Genomic DNA, 14,344 nt, shown 5'->3' on the forward strand with positions numbered 1-14,344 from the left:
TATTCACTACTATGTGTAAAACAGCTAGCTATTGGGAAGTTGCTATATAACAGCGAGTTCAACCTGCTGCTCTGTGACAAATGAGAAGGGTGGGAGGGAAGCTCAAGAGGGAGGGAACAAATGTATAGCTACGGCTGATTCATGTTGATCTATGGCAGAAACCAACACAACAGTGTAAAGCAATTAACCTCCAATTAAAAATAAATAAAAATTTTAAAAAATATGTTTTTGTTTATTGATCCAATTATGTGGTCTTCTTCACTAATGAATTTTGTGTGTGATTTCCCACTGCTGTCACCATGAGATCTTTGACTGCAGACTGCATTCTTTTATCTTTCCTATATTTACATAACATAGTCCTATCTCTTCTCTTCTTCTAGTACTGAAGAGTTCATTTGGTCCTTCACCCACAACAATGGGAATAAACACAAGGTCCAACAGAACTGGAAACTCGAGAGAGTTCCAGAGCTCTTTCTGATTATCCCTGAAACAATGTCTGGCTCTGGTCCCAGGAGCAAGGCTATGCAAAGAGGGTTGAGTGGACACAGCACTGTTCTGGGAACTTGCCATCATTCTTAACACTTTTCAAAGGATACACAATTCTGGCTTGACAGCGTTTCTTTCTGCATTTTCAAAAGGTTATTCCATTCTTTTCTGTCCTTCATGGCTTCTGATGAGAAGGTGGCTATTAATCATCATTGTTCCTCTGTAGGCTATGTGTCAGCATTCAAGACTTACTCTTTATCTTTGAGTTTTAACAATTTACCACAATGTAACTTAGCCTTGGAGTTTCCTTGCTCATTGCGGTTTTGTTTGCATGGCATTTTGTATCCAAAACAGTTTTAACTTTCACCAAATTTGGAACACATTCAGCTATTATTTCTTCAGGTGCTTTTTTCCTGCTCTGCTCTCTCTCCTCTCCTTCTCATAATGAAGTGAAGCTGTTCAGACGTGTCCAGATCTTTGCGACTCCCTCTGATACTCCTATTATATGTTTGATTATTTTATCCAGTCTAACAAGACATTGTTCATTTTCCACAATCTTTTTTCTGCTTTTCACCTTGGACAAATTTCTATTCCTTTATCTTTGAGTTCAGTTCCTCTTTCCTCTGTCGTATCTATTTGACTATTAAGTTTTCCTAGTGACTATTTTTATCAAAACTCTAATTTCAGTCCTATAACTTCCATGTGCTCCTCATTTTGTTGTTTTTATTTCTCTGCTGAGATCTCCCATTTCTCTGCGGAGGTTCTCATTCACTGAAAACACGTTCTGTTTTACTTCATTGGCTGTTGCTATAATAGCTGCTTTAATAAACTTATCTGTTAGTTCCAGCATCTGGTTCATCTTCAGGTCAGACACAACTCATTTTCTTTTCTCTTGAGAGTGTGTTCCATTTTCTTGGATCTCTGTACATTGGATAATTTTGACTGTATCTCAGACATTATGAGTGTTAACAGATCCTGGATACTGTTATTTTCTCTGTTTTCTTTGTTTTAGCAGGTAATTTTCTTGGCTTGTCTTGAAGTGCAAATTGTTTCCTGGGCAGAAGTTCAGTCTCACTCTGGATCGCTTGTCTTTAGCTGAGCTGCACTGAGTCTGTTCCATGCAGGCATATATTTGGGGTCCAGCAGAGACGCTGTGGATGGAGATTGGGGATCCATGCTCTCCCAGGATTACCCCTGTTCTCTCCAGCATTCAGTTTCCTGGCTTCGCTATACTTTCTCAGATCAGAAAAACTGAGTTTTTCTATACGCACCCCTGCCACTGCTGAGTCAGGCAGTCCACACTTAAGCCCCAGACCAAACGCCACGGTGATGGAAACTTACTTCTACAGACCACGTCTCTCTCTCCCTGTGAGCACACGTGCCCTGGCCAGCATGGTGTGTCTGCTGCTGCTCACTATCTAGAATCTCATTCTTTTACATCCAGTTTTCACAGTTGGTTTCTGCCAGGAAAGGGAATCCTACAGGAAGGTCTCAGTCTTTCAGATCCATAAGTGGAAGTTTCAGCCTAAGTTTATTTTTAAAATAATTATGTACCCAGATGAAAAGCTTCTACATAAGTATTTTTTTAAAAAAATACTTTTTAGAGCCTATTGAGTGAAGTAAGCCAGAAAGAAAAACACCAATACAGTATACTAATGCAAATATATGGAATTTAGAAAGATGGTAACAATAACCCTGTATGCGAGACAGCAAAAGAGACACAGATGTATACAGAACAGTCTTCTGGACTCTGTGGGAGAGGGCAAGGGTGGGATGATTTTGGAGAATGGCCTTGAAACATGTATAATATCATATGTGAAATGAATCGCTAGTCCAGGTTCGATGCAGGATACAGGATGCTTGGGGCTGGTGCACTGGGATGACCCAGAGGGATGGTATGGGGAGGGGGGTGGGAGGAGGGGTTCAGGATGGGGAACACGTGTACACCTGTGGCAGATTCATGTTGATGTATGGCAAAACCAATACAATATTATAAAGTAATTGCTGCTAAGTCACTTCAGTCGTGTCCGACTCTGTGCAACCCCAGAGATAGCAGTGCACCAGGCTCCCCTGTCCCTGGGATTCTCCAGGCAAGAACACTGGAGTGGGTTGCCATTTCCTTCTCCAATGCATGAAAGTGAAGTCGCTTAGTTGTGTCCAACCCTCAGCGATCCCATGGACTGCAGCCCACCAGGCTCCTCCGTCCATGGGATTTTCCAGGCAAGAGTACTGGAGTGGGGTGCCATTGCCTTCTCCATGTAAAGTAATTAGCCTCCAAATAAAATAAATAAATTTATATTTAAAAAATATAAAAGAACTTTTTAATCTAAATATAAAGTGTGTAAGTGTTAGTTGCTCAGTCATGTCCAACTCTCTGCGACTCCATAGACTGTAGCCCACCAGGCTCTTCTGTCCATGGCATTCTCCAGGCAAGAATACTAGAATGGGCCACCATTTCCTTTTCCAGGGGATCTTCCTGATCCAGGGATCAAACCCAGGTCTCCTGCAATGCATTGCAGGCAGATTCTTTACCATCTGAGCCACCAGGGAAGACCAATTTAAATATAATGAAGGTGTTAAAAAAAAAAAGCCATCTTTTTCACTTGCTGAAATAAATGCCTAGAGATGCCCAGTCAATCAATAAATGTCTGAGAGGTAAAGCTTCTCTTATCCTCAAGGTGGAAGCACAGTGGAATAATTTTTAATACAGCAAATATTTACAGAGTGCTTATATTTACTCTTCAGAATGCCAAGATGATTAAGGTTCTACAGTCACGCCTGTTTTAAGACAGAGAAAACAGAGGCACAGGAATTTCAGTAAGTTGACAAGGACTTGGTGTGAAGGAGCCTTGAAGTAAAAGGACCCCATGAGCAACCCAGGCCTCCTCTAGGCTGGACTCGGACAGCCCGTCAGAGCCCCAGCACAGGCCACACCCAACAAGCAGAGTCAAAGGGAAAGTGAGCTTGGAGAGATGGGTACCGTGGAGTTGGTGGAAGCTGCCACCCACTCTGTCTTACCCCCCACTTCCTGCCCAAGAGAGGAGGCACAGAAGCCACTGGAAGAGGCCTGGGGCGGGTGAGGAGCTGCAGAGCACAGGATCTCCCCATCTGAGGCACTGGGGGAACACAGTCAGCAGGAGCAGCAGAGCAAGGCTGCAAATGTGCAGAAGACACTGACCACACCTCAGTGGACCCAGGAGCAAGACACCCAGAAGAGGCAGCTCTCCTTCTCCTCCCGCCATTAACCCTCCTCCGCTCAGAGGCCATCAGAAAGAGAAGACCCTGGGGGAGAACCTTGAGAGACAGCTCTGAACAGAGTTTGAGCTTTGCATTAACAGATAAGAGGCTGATGCATTTAATGTGTGTGTGTGTGTGTGCGTGTGTGGGTGGGTGTTAGTCACTCAGTCATGTCCAACACTTTGAGACCCCCATGGACTGTAGCTCACCAGGCTCCTCTGTCCATGGGATTCTCCAGGTAAGAATACTGGAGCAGGGTGCCATTTCCTTCTCCGGGGGATCTTCCCGGCCCACGGATAGAACCTGCCTCTTTTATATCTCCTGCATTGGCAGACAGATTCTTTACTGTCTGAGCCAGGAAGCCATAAAGAGAATGACCAACGGTATGGTAGATACTCTCATCAGGCGGCACACTAATAGTAAAGAATCTGCCTGCTAATGCAGGAAGCATCCTGAGGTGTTAAGTTTGATCCCTGGGTTGGAAAGATCCCCTGGAGTAAGGCATGGCAACCCACTCTAGTACTGTTACCTGCAGAATCCCATGGACAGAGAAGCCTGGTTGGCTATGGTCCATGGGGGCCACAAAGAGTTGGACATGACTGAAGCAACTTAGAACACATACACATCACAAATACATTGTCAGCTCACAGAAAAACTAAACATGAATACTCTTAAAAGCATGAGAAGGTGTTCAGTCCCACTTACAAGAAGGGCAATTCAGCTTAGCACTCCCAGACACACCCGAATCACTCTGCAGGTGGACAAAAGTCACAGGCTGGAGCCCCCCTGGAAGACACTGGGCCTTCTCGGGGCAGTGAGACCCACGCTGGTCTGCAAGAAGTTGGTCACAGAAAATTCCTAAACTAGCAGCTCTTGAGGCAGAGATTTTATTGTGTTTATTTTTTTACTCCCCTAGGACACTGTATACTGCTGCTGCTCAGACACTGAGTTGTATCTGACTCTCTGCGATCCCATGGACTGTAGCGCACCAGACTCCTCTGTCCATGGGATTCTCCAGGAAAGAGTACTGGAGTGGGGTGCCATTTCCTTCTGCAGGGGATCTTGCCGACCCAGGGATTGAACCCAAGTCTCTTGAGTTTCCTGCATTGGCAGGCGGATTCTTAACCACTAGTGCCACCTAGGAAGCCCAGGACAGTGAATATAACACATAGGAAATGCTCAATAATTTGTAGTAAAATGGAGCCAAAATTTCCATATTCATTATATACTCTATTTATTGGCATGAAAGGGAAGAGGCGAGCAAGGTAGAAGGGGGCTACTGCAGTAAAATACTTCTATTTTACCCTGAAATTACTGCTATTAGCATGCAATGCCAGCATATTGTATTCTCTCTATGGCATTTCAGGGACTAACATACGCCAAACAACACAATGATACATGAAGAATGAAAATTAATGTTTCCAAATAAACGTTTCGAGGGAAAAGGACTTCTCTTTCAGAAAGACTTTGTTTATTACTGGTGCATTCCAGAGAAACACATTTGTAATCTGGACAGGATGTGCTTATGAGCTAATACATTCATTTTTCTGCCCCCCCCCCAACAAATAAAAATGTCTATCATCTAGTATGCAATTCAGAAAATGGAAATTGGCCCAGGAACTAATTATAGCTCACAAAGAAAAAAAAACATACCATTTTGATGAATATGTTTTCCTAGCATTTTTGTTATTTCTGTTGGTAATTGCAGAAAATAGTTTTAGTGGGTACAATTGTTATGGTTCTCTATGTATTTCTATTCTACGTTATGAATAAGGCAGTGTTCCTTGCAAGTATTTTGGGATCCATCTGGAGAGAGGGAGCGACAGAAACCAGAAGATGAGCTTTTCTTGTTTCAGTGTCTTATTTTGAAGTGTTTGTTAAATAAAAAATATATACAATGTGTAGTCTGAGACAAAAACTTACACTTCTACTTTCAGTTTTGAACGGACAAAAATTCATAGAGTACTTAAGTATCTGTTTGAAGACACACACAAAACTAGAAAACTGTGCACGCTTGGTTTGTTGGATGCAGGTTAGAATCAGCCAGCTGTTTCTCTCTGGAGGACACTGGGGACACTCTTTGGCAGACTGTGTTTTGAAATGTTTTAAACATTCTATTCCAGGATACCATATAGTCCCAGAACTACTGCTGCCCCAGCTGTTAGGATGAGGAATTTGATGGGGGCAAAGAATGTGGAAACAGAAGAATTACTACATGAAAGAGAGACCTGTTTTAAAACAGCCTGAAAGTCTCAGTGTTTTATAGGTTTATAACCATGAATTTCCAAATAAATTTCACAATTTATTCTACAATGACTTAAAAATCCTGCTTACTACTGGCATGCATTTCAATTTTAAAACACATTTTCCCATTCAATTAAAGTAATAAGTGATGTCTGGGACCTCAAGGGAGCCCTAAAACCCTTGACCAATCATAGAGTTGTCAAAATACTGTATATTTTAAGTGAAACAAAAATAGGACAAAATGAAAAATTAAATTTGTATTTGAGATAGATTATCTTAAAGACTGGTTTTTTAGGTGGAAATAAATTAATCAGAAGTAGTAAAACAGATTAGTAAGAAAATGATGAGGATCTATCTATTTCATCAATTATGAAGACTTTAAAGTGTTTTCCTTCCTAATTTTTTATGAATTTCCAGTCCCTTAACCTAGATGAATCATCACTGATATCCTTATAATGCTGGGTACTGTACTTGGTCAGATTCTTTGAGACCCTATGGACTGTAGCCTGCCAGGCAGGAATCCTCCGGTAGGAGTGGATTGCCATGCCATCCTCCAGGGGATGTTCCCAACCCAGGGATCGAACCCAGCCAGGTCTCCAGCATTGCAGGCAGATTCTTACCATCTGAGCCAACATCCTTACAGTAAGGTTGTGGAAAAATGAGATTTTTCTCAAGTAAGGCACAAATTGGAAAGGAAGGGTGAGATTAAAGAGTATATATGTAAATACGGAAGTGAGGTAAAAGTTATGTAAGTAAGCTCAGTTGGGTCCAACTCTTTGCAACCCCATGGACTGTAGCCCGCCAGGCTTCTCTGTCCACGGGATTTTCCAGGTAATAGTACTTGAGTGGGTTGCCATTTCCTCCCAACCCAACCCAAGGATCCAACCCGCAACTCTAGCATTGGCAGGCAGATTCTTTGCCACTGCTCCACCTGGAAAGCCCTAGGAGAACTAAAGCCTTCCATGAAATAACTTCAGTTGATGGCAGAACCCAAAGTGGAAGCACCAGTAGGCATGATCCTTCCAGAGAGGAGCCCACCATCCACCCACGTATGAAGAGACACAAAGAGTATGTGTGGTGCTTAGCACCAAAGTGGGACTAGGGCTCGCCATCCAGCCTGGCATGTAGCAGGGGCTCACCCACACCTGTGAAATAAGTGAGTGGACAAATGAATGGACAAAGGAGTTCTGAACCCTGGGAGAGTTTGCTTCTTCGCATGCATGCACACCTTCCTGGCTACACAATCACAGGGGTTGGCAGGGAGGCAGGTCAAGGAAACACAGGAAGACTCTCTTGCCCAGGATGCCCAGGCTCTTTTCCACCAGCCCTTGGGAACACACTTCAGGCCTGGGCTGTGCACTCTCCCTCAGCCCTATTTCTCTTCCGCTCCAGGCTCTAAAAGGATACTTCTGAGGTTATCCTTGTCCTTGAAGGTGAGCTTAAGAGGCACTGAAGGGTCAATGGTGACTCTTCCAAGAGGTCTTGGCGAGAACTGACCCCTGAACCCACTGGGGCTGAGAGAGAATGATTGAGTGCATCATGGTTAATGTTTTAAAGTCTTCTAATTTTTACAGAGTCTTGCTAATAGGCAGGCTTCCCAGATGGCACTAGTGGTAAAGAATCCACCTGCCAATGCAGGTAGACTTAAGAGAAATAGATTCATCCCTGGGTCGGGAAGATCCCCTGGAGGAGGGCATGGTAACCCACTCCAGTATTCTTGCCTGGAGAATCCCATGGACAGAGGAGCCTGGAGGGCCACAGTCCACGGGGTTGCAGGAGTTGGACACAACTGAAGCAACTTAGCATGCACACTAATAGGAATGAGCTATTATTTGATTTGTAAGAAGAGCTTTATTGGAACCATTTTTCTGAGGAGCAGCTTAAGACAAGATATGGCCAAGTGACCTGCTTGTGGTTAGTAAGTGATAGAGCCAGGACCGGGAGCTGAAGAGTCTGATTGCAAGGTCATCACTCTGGCTACCAGTTAATTAGCGAGGCAACATCTATGTCAGTCCAGGTTTTCATTACACAGAGAGCATCAGGTTAAGCCTGGGTCTCAGCTCCTGCAGCCCTTGTTCCCTCACAGCTGAGCCCCTTAAACTCTAACTGTAAGCTTGCCCTTGCCCTGGATCGTCACACTGCCATCAGTGCATGGTTGAGGCTTGTCTTGGTCTCCAGTCCCACTGATCTCCAGGCCAGGGCCCCCGGCCATGCTGTGGGCGGCTCCCTCCCAGTGATCCTGATACAGGGGCTCCTGTTTCCCCATGTCCCAGTCTTGGACTCATGACCTGCCTCCACTCTGACCTTCCATGTTCCTCCCCATGGACACTGACCACTAGGTCTCTGCCCCTGTATTAACAGCGTTTATTCAGCATGGACTTAAGGGGCAGCCACAGGTCAGTTGTGAACATTTGGCAATAAGAAAAATTAGAGCCCTGCCCTCGTGCGGCTCATCATCTCTCCTGTGTGACTGCCACAGGACAGGAATGACAAATCTGATGACTGCCCTAAAATGAGGGCCATGGGGTTTGAAGAGCTAATTGAGACTGGGGAACAGAGGTCAGCCAAGGTCAACTGACAAATTTTGGATGACATTGCCATGTGCATATCAGATTGGAATTTACAACCCTGGAAGCTGGAACTCGTGCAGCTCTGGCCTATCCCCTTCTACTCTCTGTAGTAATAAATCACAGACTGCTCTCATGTCAGGATAGGGCAAAAAAAAATCTCTCTTATAAACATGTCCCCTATTTGTAGTGTATTATTCATTTAAATTGAGTCACTTTTTTTTTCAATTTTTCCCATCTAATTCACACCTTTCTAATTACACATACCCCTTATCAAAGACAGTCTACTAGAAATGGGCTTGGTGGCAGTTAGTCATGCCAGCAGCAGATGGGCACATAAGGCTTCAGTTCAGTTCAGTTCAGTTCAGTCACTCAGTCGTGTCCGACTCTGCAACCACATGAATCGCAGCATTCGAGGACTCCCTATCCAACATCAACTCCTGGAGTTCACTCAAACTCATGTCCATCGATGCCAGCCAGCCATCTCATCCTCTGTCGTCTCCTTCTCCTCCGGCCCACAATCCCTCCCAGCATCAGAGTCTTTGCCAGTGAGTCAACTCTTGACATGAGGTGGCCAAAGTACTGGAGTTTCAGCTTTAGCATCAGTCCTTCCAATGAACACCCAGGACTGATCTCCTTTAGGATGGACTGGTTGGATCTCCTTGCAGTCCAAGGGACTCTCAAGAGTCTTCTCCAACACCACAGTTCAAAAGCATCAATTCTTCGGCACTCAGCTTTCTTCACAGTCCAACTCTCACATCCATACATAACTACTGGAAAAACCATAGCCTTGACTAAATGGACATTTGTTGGCAAAGTCTGCTTTTCAATATGCTATCTAGGTTGGTCATAACTTTTCTTCCAAGGAGTAAGCATCTTTTAATTTGATGGCTGCAGTCACCATCTGCAGTGATTTTGGAGCCCCCCAAAATAGTGTCTGACACTGTTTCTGCTGTTTCCTCATCTATTTGTCATGAAGTGATGGGACCAAATGCCATGATCTTTGTTTTCTGAATGTTGAGCTTTAAGCCAACTTTTTCACTCTCCACTTTCACTTTCATCAAGAGGCTCTTTAGTTTCTCTTCACTTTCTGCCATAAGGGTGGTGTCATCTGCATATCTGAGGTTATTGATATTTCTCCCGGCAATCTTGATTCCAGCTGTGTTTCTTCCAGCCCAGCATTTCTCATGATGTACTCTGCAAAGAAGTTAAATAAGCAGGGTGACAATATACAGCCTTAATGTACTTCTTTTCCTATTTGGAACCAGTCTGTTGTTCCATGTCCAGTTCTAACTGTTGCTTCCTGACCTGCATACAGATTTCTCAAGAGGCAGGTCAAGTGGTCTGGTATTCCTTTCTCTTTCAGAATTTTCCACAGTTTATTATGATTCAGTTCAGTTCAGTTGCTCAGTCATGTCCGACTCTTTGCGACCCCATGAATCGCAGCACACCAGGCCTCCCTGTCCATCACCATCTCCCAGAGTCCACTCAGACTCACGTCCATCGAGTCAGTGATGCCATCCAGCCATCTCATCCTCGGTCATCCCTTCTCCTCCTGCCCCCAATCCCTCCCAGCATCAAAGTCTTTTCCAATGAGTCAACTCTTCGCATGAGGTGGCCAAAGTACTGGAGTTTCAGCTTTAGCATCATTCCTTCCAAAGAAATCCCAGGGCTGATCTCCTTCAGAATGGACTGGTTGGATCTCCTTGCAGTCCAAGGGACTCTCAAGAGTCTTCTCCAACACCACAGTTCAAAAGCATCAATTCTTCAGCACTCAGCCTTCTTCACAGTCCAACTCTCACACTCATACATGACCATAGGAAAAACCATAGCCTTGACTAGACGGACCTTAGTCGGCAAAGTAATGTCTCTGCTTTTGAATATACTATCTAGGTTGGTCATAACTTTTCTTCCAAGGAGTAAGCATCTTTTAATTTCATGGCTGCAGTCACCATCTGCAGTGATTTTGGAGCCCCCCAAAAATAAAGTCTGACATTGTTTCCACTGTTTCCACATCTATTTGCCATGAAGTGATGGGACCAGATGCCATGATCTTCGTTTTCTGAATGTTGAGCTTTAAGCCAACTTTTTCACTCTCCTCTTTCACTTTCATCAAGAGGCTTTTTAGCTCCTTTTCACTTTCTGCCATAAGGGTGGTGTCATCTGCATACTGAGGTTATTGATATTTCTCCCAGCAATCTTGATTCCAGCTTGTGTTTCTTCCAGTCCAGCATTTCTCATGATGTACTCTGCATAGAAGTTAAATAAGGAGGGTGACAATATTCAGCCTTGACGTACTCCTTTTCCTATTTGGAACCAGTCTGTTGTTACCAGAGCATAAAAGAAAGCATACATGTGTACATGCTCAGCCATGTCCGACTCTTTTCGATCCCATGGACTGTAGCCAGCCAGGTTCCTCTGCCCATGGGATTCTCCAGGCAAGAATACTGGAGTGGGTTGCCATTTTCTCCTCCAGGGGGTCTTCCTGAACCCCCTGGACAGAGGATTGAACCTCTGTCTCCTGAGTCTCTTGCAATGGCAGGCAGATTCTTTCCCACTGAGCCACCTGGGAAGCCCAAAAGAAAGTATAGAAGGATATATTCAGAGATGTAGTACATATATACAGTGGAATATCACTCGGTTATTAAAAGGACTGAAATTGGGTCATTTGTAGTGATGTGAATGGATCCAGAGTCTGCAATAGAGTGAAGTAAGTCAGAAAGAGAAACCAACATTGTATATTAGCTCCTATATAAGAAATCTAAAAAGATGGCATAGATGAGCCTGTTGGCAGGGCAGGAATAGCGACGCAGATATAGAGAATGGACATTCGGACAAAGGAGTTGAGGGGAAGTGGAGGGTGGGATGAACTGGGAGAGCAGCGCTGACACACACACACACTGTCATGCATAACATCGGCTTCCCTGGTGGCTCAGTGGTGAAGGCTCCGCCTGTCAATGCAGGACACGCAGGAGACCTGGTTCGATCCCTGGGTTGGGAAAATCCCCTGGAGAAGGAAATGGCTACCCACTTCAGTATTCTTGTCTGGAGAATCCCATGGACAGAGGAGCCTGGTGGGCTATAGTCCGTGGGGTTCCAAAGAGTCAGACATGACTGAGCACTGACATGAAGGATCGGATGTGTAAAACAGATAGCTAGTGAGAAGCTTCTGCATGGCACAGGCAGCTCAGCCTGGTGCTCTGTGATGACCTAGAGTGGCGGGATTGGGGTATGGGATGGAGGTCCAAGAGGCAGGGGATATATGTATACATATAGCTGATTCACTTTGTTGTACAGCAGGAGCTAACAAAACACTGTAAAGCAATTATATAAAAAATAATAAAAATAAAAGCTAAAGTAGCAAAAACAAGAAAATATTCAGAAATATACAACTATCTGTTACTTCAATTTTTGAGGTGTGGTTTACCCACCTGAACTTTGTTTCAGCTTAAGTTCATTTATGGATTTTTGAGAGGCATTTAAGGCACCCCAAGTCCATCCTTGACCCAACAGACGGAGTGAGTTTCCACTTCCACGGCACCCAGTTCCCTCCATGACTCAGAAGAACCTGGAGACCTTAGCTGGTCATGCAAAGGCAAGATGAGGGGACATCACTGCACATCCCAGCATGCTCCTGTCAGGAGGAGGGGTCACTGTGGGTCAGGCTCAAGCAGGGGTACAGAATACAATCTGAGCGACAATGCAAAGTCAAGTCCTGGCTTTAGGCCAAAAACAAGAATGAGCCTGATTATATTACATATTTAAGATTCTCTTTCAAAATGAGGCAAGAACTTCTCTTTGTCATAAGAAATCAATTTCTTAGCTACCGTTTCATCTCAGCACAAATATTCCCCTGCTAGGTCCTTTAAAACACCATTTGTTAGAGCGATTACAGAATGAATTCCAGTCCCTATTTAATTCTTTCAAAAATCATCTTTCACTTTTAAAGGATATAAAAAAGCATATGGATGAGCATATTAATCACAGCTCCTATTTCCAGGGCCTGAGTGAATAGAAGCGTTTATGTTAATGGTGTATGTGGCTGAGCATATAAGTCTGGGAATAGTCCCGATTACCAAAATTATCTCTTCTACTGCAACAAGAAGATGACTGAAAGAATAAATAACTGTCACAGCACACCCCATCCAGGCTACCTTGTGGAGGTTAAATTGTTGCTCTTTGAATTGAGGTCACAGAATTTATATTCTGTAACACTGCCAGTCACAACACTTAAGCCATGACAGAATCAGCCAAAACGTTGAGCCACCTTCTTTGGCTCTGGTTCTGAATTAATTCAGAAAGTCCCAGTTGCATCCACTGTGGCCCCCTGGAGAATCAAACGTTATAAAACTATCCCTTATTTACTTACACTGAAATATCTTGCAATCAGTTCCTTAGTGGAAAATTGGCACCGGTTATTCACAGGACAACACACATCTCTCACATATGGGCCACCAAGACACTGGATGTGAACACTGAGCAGACGTAAATATAACAAATGATGTTGGGGAGTGGGGAGAGCTACTGCACACTTCAGCGGCCTGGTTCCTCGAAGACTATTTAGAGCTAAAGGAGGGGCAGCCATCTTGGGACTGGCAAACTAGTCAGTGTTATGTATCAATGGATCAAAGTCACATTCATCAGGACAAGAACAACTGTCTCCAGTTTTCTGTCTACTGGTTTTCCTTCCATGAGGTAGGACGGACTCTTTCCATCATGAGCAAAAAGGATGCTCGGATCTGTATACCATTTCCAGGGAGGAAGAAACTTAATTACCATCACGAAAACAACCGATTTTTTAAAGCCAGTTTTAAAAACACTGTGAACAACTCACTTGGTTTTTCTACCAGTAAAAAATATACCAGCTAACACCTAATTGGGCTTTCCTGGTGGCTCAGACAGTAAAGAAGCTGCCTGCAGTGCAGGAGACCTGGGTTTGATCCCTGGGTTGGGAATATTCCCTGGAGAAGAGAACGGCAACTCATTCCAGTATTCTTGCCTGGAGAATCCCATGGACAGAGGAGCCTGGAGGGCTACAGCCCATGGGACCACAAACAGTCAAACACAACTGAGCAGGCACACACGAAATAGCTAATCATCTCTGAATGCCAGATCAGGACCATGAGAACCTAAAAGTGAACAGAACCTGGACAACACTTTCTGCCAGGTTTTTATCTGAGGAACAAGAATTAGGAAAGGCTTCGGAGATGAGAAGAGTAGCCTGTAACATGGGAAGCTGAGGTCTCACCACGTTATGGCATATTTCTTCAACTTATCAGAACAAAATGGTAATAAGCACAGAGACTCAAATACAACATATTAAATTGCTAAATGGGGCTTTTTTTATAATAGGAAATTCTTTTCTAGAATGTCTGGGATTTGGCAGCATACCATTGAAATAAGTTGTCTTTTTTTTTTGCAACCTTGAGACGACACCCATCCCTTCTACTCTGCAGTAGATTGACTTTGCTCAGCACAGACACACGTTTAACCAGATGAGAAGAAAGAGAACCCGCTTCACATGAAAGGCTGAAGATGACAAGCAGTGGGGACCTGTGTCCCTGAAAACCCCTTCATGACCCCTAGTTCATTCAGACTCACGGAGAAAAGGAAAAGGAATGATGATTTCATATGAGAAGGATTTCTCAGTTGAGAGACTCCATAGATTCTTCCCTTTCCCCCCAGGGTCTGAATACAAAGAAATGAGCTTGCATTAAAACCAGACAGATTTCCACCGAATATAAGGAAGAACTTTTCACCCATTATGATGATGAAACACTAGAATAAAGTTCTCTGTGAAGTGTTCAAGC

Source organism: Ovis canadensis, chromosome 9 (assembly GCF_042477335.2).
Source record: "Ovis canadensis isolate MfBH-ARS-UI-01 breed Bighorn chromosome 9, ARS-UI_OviCan_v2, whole genome shotgun sequence".
Classification (NCBI taxonomy): domain Eukaryota; kingdom Metazoa; phylum Chordata; class Mammalia; order Artiodactyla; family Bovidae; genus Ovis; species Ovis canadensis.